The sequence below is a fragment of the Sceloporus undulatus genome, chromosome 3 (genome assembly GCF_019175285.1).
Source record: "Sceloporus undulatus isolate JIND9_A2432 ecotype Alabama chromosome 3, SceUnd_v1.1, whole genome shotgun sequence".
Lineage (NCBI taxonomy): Eukaryota > Metazoa > Chordata > Lepidosauria > Squamata > Phrynosomatidae > Sceloporus > Sceloporus undulatus.
In genome coordinates, this window is record NC_056524.1 from 166,568,178 (window position 1) to 166,577,959 (window position 9,782).

The 9,782-nt window shown below is 39.5% G+C and overlaps 1 pseudogene; it reads left to right on the forward strand.

Moving 5' to 3' along the window:
• The first annotated feature begins 7,482 nt into the window (after positions 1-7,482).
• LOC121925885 lies at positions 7,483-8,834 on the forward strand (annotated as a pseudogene).
• Positions 8,835-9,782: the final 948 nt, after the last annotated feature.

Consider the following 9,782-nt stretch of genomic DNA (forward strand, 5'->3'; position numbering starts at 1 on the left):
TTGAGGTGGCACAGATTCTTGATTTTATTTTGTCTTCATATTAAGTTGAGAGATGTGATTGTCCTAGTAGCTTAAATAACCAACAGATCTGAACCCATGCAGATTCTCACATAGGACGAAGAATTTCTCCTGTGCTTAAATTGTGTTAATTGTGTGATCAGGGGGAATATTATTACACTCTCATGCTCTTATCCTGTTCTTCTCCCATCTGTAAACAGTAATGGACCTGTCATTGGGTATTAACAGGAGTTCCTGTTAATACCCAATGACGGGTCCATTACTGTTTACAGATAGGAGAAGAATGGGATAAGTGCGTGGGGGTGTGATTATCTTCCCCCTGATCACGCGATTAATGCGATTTAAGCATGGAGAAGGATGCTTTCTTCCCATGTGATGATTTCCCTTGTCTCTGCAGTCCAATCCAACATTTATGTATTTTGCTGTACTGATTCATGTTAAAAAGTAGTTGGGTTTAAAAAACTTAAAGAAGAGTGCTGCTTTATGAAAAGTTTCTACTTTTTCTTCTGACCTGCATGAGACAGACTGAAGAGGGAATATGCTCACCAATCCACCCTAATTTTCTTAGCTGTTTTGAATGCAGGGACAGCAAATTAGCTACTGCTCCCTGGTGGATGCTGTTTCAAGAGATAGAAAAATGTGTAAAGTTCAGCAGTTTATCTACAGAAGGTTCAGACAGAGTTCATCGTGTAACTAGATTTCTCTTTTTAAGAAAAGCCTCCTCTCCATGAGTTACCACCTGCACACTCTAAAGGATATGAATTCCTGCCACATCTTTATGTACTTTTCATGCATTTTTATTTCAGAGCTTTTAAAATGTAAAATCCCATGGATAAAGTAACCCTAGCTTTGTCAAAAACTCTGAATCAAAAGTAAATGCAGGTTTTAAAATGTAGGCACCTCAGAAACATGCTGAATTTTATCTCATTCAACACAAAGTTATCAAAATTGTTTTCACAACAACAAGAAGCATGAACTCGAGTGTGAGGAACTATGGTACAGGCCAGCATGCCTGGTGGCCTATGAAGCTGTGTCTACATCATTAGTAATTAGTATGGTGACTAGTCAGGGATTTGGTAACTATCTTGGGTTTTAGTTTTGTTTTGCTTTTCTCAGTTTAAATATATGGGGAACTTTTAGACCTCTGAGGGGTCAGACAAAGGTTGAAAACATGGAATTCTGTCTCCCATTAAGTGAGACCATTGGTCCAACTGCCTCTGTGTTATCTATAGTCTAATGTTCAGATGGGACCTCTCTGTCCTTTCCTGTAGTCAGGAACCGAAGTGTAAACTTTGTACATAGAAGGCATGTACTCTGCCACTAAACTACATCCTTCGCCAAGGTACAAGCCATCTTCTTACAGAATGTGCCTTTGTCGATCACATAGTCTTTCTCCAAGGCATCCTTACAAAATGCACCTTTGTAGATTACCCAGGCTTTGCTGGCTATTTCATGAAACTGAAGGCCCCCAACAAGGAGTTCTGGTTTCATTTGAGTATACGTTACAGCATATTTACCATGACTAGAACTACTTGTATTCTTCCTTTCCCCCAACCTTTCCTCCAAGGCAGCCTACAAAAGTTAAAACAGATAAAGATAAAAACTCCCATCAGTAAAAATGTGCAAAAGTTAAAATATAATTATTTTGTACAGTGCCATGTACATTGATGATACTACATAAGTTGGTTAATAGTAATACTAAGAACAAAAATAAAATAAATGTATGTCTATAAATTATAATTATAAATGTCTATTAAAAATTAAAAATTAATGAGAGAAGAAGAAATTAAAGAAGAAGATTTAGGATAAGAACCTTTTATCAAATACTGTAACAAAAGATGGAAGGAGGATGCTTAAATGGAGATCTGTTATTTAAGTACTAAGATTGTAAGGAAATAAGGGCCTTTACTAACCAATAAGATAATGGATGCTTTCAACAAAATGGGAAAAAGATAGGCAATATATATTACTGGTTATATGGTTTAATGGAGTGAGAGATATGTAAAGAGAATGTTTAAGAGGAATACACAGTTTTAAAAAGAATATAATAGCATAAAGGATAGTGAGATAAGGGAAAAGAAAAAAAAGAAAAAAATTGAAAAAGAGGAAGAAATAAGAGGAACTGAGTAAATTATCAAGGTTAGAAAAATACAGTAAGGGATAAGTGGAATAGGGAAGGGAGGATGAAGGGGAAAGTTTTTTTTTAATGTATACTCATAATCTATTGCCAACCATCCTAGGAGAAGGAAAACTCCAATCCCAAACCCGGGCACCTTGCTGCCATCGTCCATGCTTGTCAAGGCCTCAGCAGTTGAACCTCTGGTTTAAAGAGTGAGGCCAGTTCTGTGCACACTGCGCTCCACCAGAAAAATCCATTGCACAGGCTCGAAGGATACATCCAACATCATCAACGCGCTTTTAGAAAGCACTGATGAGTCCTTCCTGAATCTTCGTTCACGAAGTAAAGCCAAGAAGAATATAATCTATTGTTCTTTTTTAATATTTCTATATATTTTTTTAAAAAGCGAAAAATAAGGACAATACACCACATTATGAAAAACTTGTTTCTCATAATAGTCTGTTCCCAAAATCCTGTTGAAACAAAGTAGATTTCACCCACTGCTAGGAGGACATCATTGAGGGAAGCAAATCTAGCTTCTCTATGAAGGGACTTCCAGACTTGGGAGCAGGCACCAAGAAGTTTTTCTCTTCCATTTCCATGTCCCTGTGAATATGGTGAGAAAGATGTTCAGATTCTCCTCTGAACATCTCAATACCTGGGCAAGCTCACATAGGAGAATATGACCTTGGTTCACAACCCAGCTTCCTTCAGTCTCAGAAAGGACACTTCTCATAACCTTCCATATGTAGCTAGTTCTAAAGATTTTTCAATAGTTACCTGAAACACTGCTTTTATGTTCATCTAGGGGTAGGTATTGTGGAGAGAGTGTATAGTAATTTGAAGTAGCATGTGTACATGTTCATTTGTGGGCACATAAATAGCTATAACAATGGAAGGTGCACAATTGTGAGCTGACAAACAAGCCAACCTCATTGCTAGGCTGGTATAACATTTGTCCATGGGCTGACTGAGACCTAGAGAAGTGTTTTATAGGCTTCTGAAGACAGCTCAAAGGATGTGTAGCTGAAATAACTTAAAGATCTGCTTTATCTCAGTCAGTGTACCACCATCTTAATCCCATTTTGACTTCACGATGATTATCTGTAGGCTCTCGCACGGGAAATATTATGTGGCTAGAATCTGACCAGTTTTATGGCAGATACATTTATTTCATGGGATTAAGATAGTGGAACACTGATTGAGATAAAGCAGAACTTTAAAGTAATACAAGAAGATAAAAAATAGACAGTTTATTTAAAAAGACAATATCGCTTCAGAACTGACAATACAGCAAGATATAATTTTCAGTCTATTGGGCTAGTACAATGTAATAGTTAAGAAAAGTTGAGTTGTGAACCGAGATGTCTCTCATAACTTCCCCAAATACTTGCTGGATATCCTTTGGTAAGCAATTCTGATCCATGATATATATTAAATATTGGTTTCACTATATTTGGCTGATATTAATGGTTTGCCTTATAAGTTAGTGGTAAGCTTTATTCAAATCAAGGATGAAGAATGTATAGTCTTACAGATGTTGATGGATTGCAACTCCCATTATCCCTCACCATTGACTGTGCTAGCTAGGGTTGATGAGAGTTACAGCTCAACAACACCTGAATGATGTTGCCCATCTCTATTTTAATGTAAACAAGGATTACTGAATTCATACTGATCCTCCTTTACACTGAGCCTCAGAAATGACAACTGTCTCCCTATCTTGTGTCAGGATAGCTGAGGACCACTTCCATATTTTGCTACACAATAGGAGAAGGCAAGCCTATAATTTCTAGAGACCCCCCCCCCATCACTTATTCAACCGTAATACTGTTGATGGATTTTTCTCTTCAAAGATTCTCTCTTTTTATTTTCAATGAATAAGGGATGATAATATATTGAAAGTAAAAAGATAACTGTGGGCTCAGGGCCATTTGAGTTTATGTCTATTCATGCAGATACTAGAATTATTGGCCTTGTCGGAACCTTGAAGAAAGGAAATAGAATGTGGTTTCAAATAGTCTGTCACTATTATTTGCCAACAGTAGTCTCTCTAACAAGTTCTAAGTGACAGCACTCTTGTTTGTTGCTACCTGCTAGCATCACACACCTGCCAGCAATGTTTTGGTAGTAAAGGCTTTGAAAATGTACTCCACGAGATCTGAGTGTTGAGTAAACCATTGTTGTAGAATATCAGGCATTTGCTAGCTTGACCAAACAGGAAAAAATGGAGGAATAGATCTGCAGCTAAGGGTCAGTTCAACATTTTGCTGCCTGAGGCAGAGAACAAGGTGATGTACAGATGCCAAGCTGACTCTCAGTTGTATTTTATATCAACACCGGGAGAGGACAACATCCTACACTGAAGCTGAACACAGCAGGCTGGCTTTTAAGATTGCGTGGCACAGTGGTAAAAGATCTAATCTAGGGTTACAGGAGGAATTGCTAGGTCTGCTTTTGATCCTACCCTTCAATGCCCACTCCATGAGACAGTACATTTTTACAATAACCGGGGTGAGGGAGGGTCAGGGGGTGTTGTCATATTCCCTAGCAAGACCTTGGAGGAGGGGATGCATGCTGTGATCTGGGAGATACAGTATATTTCCCCCTCATGGTGCTGTGTTAATACTTGATGACAGACATTGCAGTAAAATGTCTCCGCTGCACTGTGGATATTGTGGGTAAGCCTTTCAAATGTATTGTACAAAAAGCTTAGCAAAGAGCTGGTAAAGAAAAGGGGGGGAAAGTTTGAAACCTGAAAGCACGGTACCAAGCTAGCTTTGTTCTCAGTCGCATTATTGTTGGAAAAGAGATAAAGGGATGTGACTTTTCACTCTAAATTTCCCATTTTTTCTTTATCAGCACTTCTGAGAAACCTAAACTTTTTGAATAAAATGTGCAGTGTGCCTGGAACAATGAGGGGACATAGCTTTGTAGAAGGAGGATTAGAGATTGGGACTTTACTGTCTTTGCTGTATGTTGCTTTTGTTAATGTGATTGATTATTTCACTAGATTTGTTTACTCATTTCCTCCTTCCTAGCTTTTCTACTAAGATGCTGCGGCTGCTATTTTGGTTGTCTATTGAACATGCTGCCTTTCTTCTCAGATGAAAGTGTTGACTCTGCTTGTCTTAGCTGCTTAAGTATCAAAGAAACAAGTGATCCCATGCAAGTTGCAAAGCAAAAACAGCAGCAGCATAAGCAGTGGTATACATATATTTAAATCACATTTTACACTCTCCTCCTATCCCTGATAGGGCAAACCTCTGTCAAAACTGAGAATAATTTGCATATAATTGGTAAATTCCACTGCTAAATACTGTAAGATGGGTCATCCCTAAAAACAATTTCCCTCTCTATATTAAAAAAGAACACATCATACTAAGCCTTTAATTAAAGAACCATATTCAAAAGTAGCATTTCAGTCGATGCTCTTCAGTATAACTGTCTATAAACAATATAAATTAAAATAATAATAGTCAAAATGAGAGAGATTCAGCATGACTTAGGAGTCCCAATATGATCTTGTAACTTCCTTTTGAAACTGGTGAGATAATTTGTATTCAGTGTGATCCAAAAAGAATTGTTGGGTCCTCAGATGCCAATTTTCTTATTATTTTTCTGATCTTAGGATCAGCACAGTAGGGCTTGCAGCTGTCAGAAAATGTTGGGCTAACTATCATATTGCCCTGGACTTGCACACATAAAGAGGAGTTCATAATATACTGTCACCCAAAAAAAGGAGGCTTAGTCAATGAATGAAACATACACACATGAATACCGAAAGGAATGCAACTTAGCATTGATTTCCCTCCTCTTCTGCGGCTGAGAAACAGATGGAAGCTGCCCAGGAATGTCCACTTTCTCCCTTTGGGCTCAGTTCTTCATGGCAGGGAGATGGAATGAAAATAAGAAGAATGCGTTCTCCATATCTCCACAAGTGACTAGTAATTTTCAACCCAGTAAACCCAACTCTTCAGGTATAACCTCAGTGTGTTTGTGCGTAGAGGCAAGAAAGGCCCAACTTTCCATGATTTCCCTGATGTCTTCCCTTTCTTTTTGTTCAAGCTGAGAAGGCTCATAGACAAGAAGAACTGTCAGCAGATTATGTCTAACCTCCCATGAGGTGCTTAGCTGAAGTTTCCCTCAGGCTTCTCTATTTTCCATGGAAATTCAGAGCCAGCCAACAGCCACCCTCTCTTTTTCTCCAGTGCTACCAGGATGAGGTAGTCTTAATTTCAGGTGAGGATGCTTCTTCTTGATTGATAGGCAATGGAGAGTATCACACGGGAGGGACAGTGTTCTTCTCCCATCCTTAAACTCAGCTAATTGCGTGATTGGGGATCAAACCCCCCCCCCATGCTTCTCTCATCCTTCTTCCATTAGTAAAGTGTCATGGAGACGTCCCCGTGTGCTTCTCTTGTCGGTAAAGTGTCATGGAGCCATCATTTGGTATTAATGGGGAGAAGCATGTGGGGATGGCTCCATGACACTTTACCCATGGGAGAAGGACGAAAGAAGCATGGCGAGGTGTGATTCCCCAATCATGTGATTAGCTAAGTTTAAGGACAAAAGAGGGAGGGGAGAAGGACACTGTCCCTACTGTGTGATAATTTCCAATGCTTTAAGCAGAAATGGCACTAATTTAAGGGGCTGCCTGCAGATAAAAAGAATAATGAAAAATATTCAAAAAATGATGGGGGAAAATGTCTTTCTCTGGTTAGGAAACCTTGATGAGGAGTATCCTGGACTGAGGAGGAACATCATAGTTTAAGATTTATATTGAAAAAAAATACATGTGGTATATTTGTTCAATAAACAGAATTTTCTTTTAAGAAAATAATAGAGTGTTTCAAACTACAAATAGTCTTTTTGAAGACTTTCACACAGTAGAAGAAAATGGCTAAAATTGTTGCTTCCTTCAAGAATAAAATTAAGAATTTCAACCACAAGACTGCCCCTCAGCTTCATGAATAACCCTGGCCTCATTCACACTACATAATAAACCAGTTTTCAAACAGATGTAAACTGGTTTAAAGGGGCCTTGTTTGCACTTGCACCAAATTTCTGGCTTGGTTTGTCAAGGGGGCAGTGCTAAACACATTTAAACCGGTTCTTCCAAATCCATGACATTCCCCACATCTTTTTAAATGAATTGATTCAGTGCAAGTGTGAACGCGCTGTTGATTGGATTCAGTTCCCTTTGGCACAGTCACCCCTGTGACACAGCTCCATTTTGATTGCAGGTAGAGGCGCGCAGAAGCAGAGGGGCGGGAAACCCTGTAGAAGGCAGCAGTAGTGAAGGTGGCCAGCAGGGGGCGCCTCCTCTTTCTCTTCAAGCCTCCATGGTGAAGGAGACGGACTACTATGACACCTTGGAGGTGAAGCCCAATGCCACTTCAGACGAGATTAAACGTGCCTACTGCAAGTTGGCACTGAAGTACCATCCGGACAAGAATCCCAGCAAAAGCGAACAGTTTAAGCACATATCACAGGTTTACAAAGTTCTCTCAGACCCAAAGAAAAGGGACCTCTATGATCAGGGAGGGGAGCAAGCCCTTAAAGACAGCTTTTAAGAAAGCACTCAAGACAGATCTCTTCTGGCAGGCCTTTCCGGTAGGTCCAGGGTTTGATTTTTAACTCTATTGTAATTGATGTATTTTATTGTTGTAACCCGCCCTGATTCTTCGTGATTGGGTGGGCTATAAATAAATCTTTATTATTATATTATTATATTAAGTGGTGGCAACTTCACTTTACCCATGGGTATCTTTGACATGTTCTTTGGTGGTGGAGACCAAATGACTAGAGAAAGAAGAGGGAAGAATGTTGTCCATCAGCTAAGTGTAACCCTTGAAGACTTGTACAATGGAGCTACGAGAAAACTGGCGCTTCAGAGGAATGTAATTTGTGACAAATGCAAAGGTTATGGTGGGAAGAAAGGGTCTGTGGAAAAGTGCCCCATATGCAAAGGAAGAGGAGTGCATGTGATCGTTCAGCAGATTGGGCCTGGCATAGTGCAGCAGATCCAGACTGTCTGTCCAGAATCTAAAGCTCAAGGAGAGATGATAAATCCCAAAGACCGGTGCACTGTCTGCAATGGCAACAAGGAGGTTAGAGAGAAGAAGATCATTGAAATGCACATTGACAAGGCATGAAAGATGGTCAGAAATTAGTGTTCCATGGAGAAGGGGACCAAGAGCCTGACTTGGAGCCTGGAGATGTAATCATTGTGCAGGATCAGAAGGATCACCCAGTATTTTAGAGGAGGGGCCATGACTTACTCATGAAAATGAAAATTCAACTGACAGAGGCATTGTGTGGCTTCAAAAACAGAATCGATACATTGGATAACAGAGTCCTTGTAGTAACATCTAAACCTGGTGAGGTGATAAAACATGGAGACATCAAGTGTATCTTAAATGAAGGCATGCCAATTTACAAATCTTCATTGGAAAAAGGTTCCCTGATCATCCAGTTCCTTGTTACATTCCCAAAACATCAGTGGCTCTCCCTGGATAAGCTACCTCTGTTGGAAGCTCTCCTTCCTCCTCGGGAAGAAGTAATGATTTCAGATGACATGGATCAAGTAGATCTGGTTGAATTTGAACCCAAAGAGTGGCCTCACCGTAATCATGGGGAGGTCTACGAAGATGATGAAGAAGGCAGTGCCAGACATCCTGAACCACAATTGTAACAGACTCTAAGGTTACAAGCTTCAGGAATGGCTTTGCAAAATTTTTTAAAGCCTCTTGCTACATTTTGCACAATGAGTTACTGTATATTTATTTTTGTAATGACTTCCATATTTAAGAGTTTATGTAAAACATGAGCATGCGTAACTTAAGAATTGCATGTCCTGCTGCTTGATTGAGTAAAACACTTTCTGTTACTGTAAAGAAATGCTTGAGGTAGGGAATGCTTCCTGAAGTATTTCTTCAGATTAAAAATTATTGATGAATGTGAATGCAAAGTGGAGTAAATTGAAATGGGCAGATTCGATTATGGTTTGATTAGTGTGAACATCTATTCAGTGCTAAATCGTATCATTGATTTGACTCAATAATCGGTTTATTATGTAGTGTGAATGAAGCCTCTGTTTGTCTAGCAGACAAGCATTGCATGTATCCAAGCTAATTTTATACCATTTTAATTTTTATTCACCAACCTATTTCCTTGTGGGAGACGTACACAATTTCATGCAGGGACCATGCCATACTTTGGTTGTGCCCCAACCACAGAACAAGAGGAAAGAATGTTCCTGACATGAGGACAGTATAGCTGAGATCCTACATTGGCATACTGTAGTGTAAATAACCACCAGCAGGCTTATTATTTAGCCTCTATACTGGTTACCACTGGTACCTGGATCATTGCTAAATGTGCATGGTTCACACTCCATAGTGCAGCTGTAATGTGCAATGTGATGCACATTGGTCAATATTCTGCATTGGGTTTCTGTAAATAAATAAAAAAACATATAAATCTGTGGATCTTCAGTGGGGCCCCAGGACCTATTAGAAAATGAGCAGAGGACCACTGTGGATCCCATACATACTTCCCAATGTGCACAAGTAGGCATCTTCCATGTGGACCTCCTTTTCCTCCCATCCTCCGGATGTAATTGTGGCACAATGTCCACTGA